At 52.6% G+C, this 1,687-nt stretch overlaps 1 protein-coding gene across 1 annotated transcript in view; it reads left to right on the forward strand.

Annotated features, from left to right (window-relative positions):
* Positions 1-1,687, forward strand: part of UNC93B1 (unc-93 homolog B1 (C. elegans)) — a 21,421-nt gene that overhangs the window by 9,346 nt on the left and 10,388 nt on the right. The gene's annotated exons all lie outside the window — the stretch shown is intronic.

Genomic DNA, 1,687 nt, shown 5'->3' on the forward strand with positions numbered 1-1,687 from the left:
TGTCTTTAATCCATTTCAAGTTAATTTCTGTGAGCACCTTCAGAGGGAGGTCCAATTTCATTTTGAGCATGTAGTTATCCAGTTTTCCCAACACCATCTGTTGAAGAGACTATCCTGGAACCAATATTTTTAAAAGCTTCCCAGATATTTCTAACCAGGCAGATATCCAGAGCTGTGGAGTGTCACCTCCAGCAAAGCAGAAATTTCCTGGGCTCTCACTGAAGCCCCGGACCCAGTGTCCAGTCAGAAGTGGGCAGGAGGCTCTGAACCCTGCTACAGTGTGGTGCTGGGGGTGGTCACCCTACTACAGTCCAGCAGCCCCCACAACCTTCTGTCTCCCAATGACCCTGCAAAAGGAAGCTCAGGGTGAGTGGGAGGTGGGTGTGGGCTGCCAAGGCCTCTGTTGGGAGCTTCTCCCGGGTGCTGTGGGGACTCTTTGAAGTGAAATGTTAGTCGCTCAGTCATGTCCGACTCTTTGGGACCCCATGGACAGTAGCCCACCAGGCTCCTTTGTCCATGGAATTTTCCAGGCAAGAATACTGGATTGGGTTGCCATTTCCTTGGCATTGCCAAGATTCCAGGGGATCTTCCTGACCCAAGGATTGAACCCTTGTCTCCTGCATTGCAGGAAGATTCTTTACCAACTGAGCCACCAGGGAATCCTTGGGGGGCTCTTTGGTGACCTGCAAACACATCAGATGGGGCCTGGAGATGGGATAGGGATGACAGTGGGAAGGCTGAGGGGAGCTTGTTATGGTCCTGCACCTTCCTAAGGCTTTGCATTAAGCCAGGAATCCCGAAATAGCCCTTTGAACCCTTTGAGCTGAGTATCCCCTGGTTTGTTGTTGTTCTGTCGCTCAGTCATGTCCAACTCTTTGCAACCACATGGATTGCAGCATGCCAGGTTTCCTGGTCTTTCACCAACTCCCGGAACTTGCTCAAACTCATGTCCATCGCATCGGTGATGCCATCCAACCATCTCATCCTCTGTCATCCCCTTCTCCTCCTGCCTTCAATCTTTCCTAGCATCAGGGTCTTTCACATCAGGTGGCCAAAGTATTGGAGTTTCAACTTCAGCATCAGCCCTTCCAATGAATATTCAGGACTGATTTCCTTTAGGATGGACTGGTTTGATCTCCTTGTAATCCAAGGGACTCTCAGCAGTCTTCTCCAACACCAGAGCTCAAAAGCATCAGTTCTTCCCTCCTCAGCCTTCTTTACGTCCAACTCTCACATCCATTCAGGACTACTGGAAAAACAGTAGCTTTGACTAGACAGACCTTTGTCAGCAAAGTGATGTCTCTGCTTTTTAATCCCTGGTTTACAGGTGAGGAAACAGAGTCACAGAGAAGTGGAGTTAATCTCCAGAGTCACAACACAGGGAAGTGGCAGAGTGGGGATTCGAACTATCACCTCCCATCCCTGAGGCCACTGAGGGACACGTGAGTGCTCCCCTACACACACAGACACGCACAGAGACATAGAAATAGACACAACGGACACGCAGACACATACAGACACACACACACACACACACACCCTTGCCGGCCACGCCTCCAGCCGCGCAGGGCCTCCCCTAGGGCAGGAGGTGCCCCGGGGGCGGGGCGCGGCAGGTCCCGGCGCCGGGAGGAAGTGCCGGCCCCTTGCCGGACTCCCGGGCGAGTCCTCCCGCGGGTCGGGCCATGGA

Source organism: Bison bison, unplaced genomic scaffold (assembly GCF_000754665.1).
Source record: "Bison bison bison isolate TAMUID 2011002044 unplaced genomic scaffold, Bison_UMD1.0 scf7180017864080, whole genome shotgun sequence".
In the NCBI taxonomy this organism is placed as follows: domain Eukaryota; kingdom Metazoa; phylum Chordata; class Mammalia; order Artiodactyla; family Bovidae; genus Bison; species Bison bison.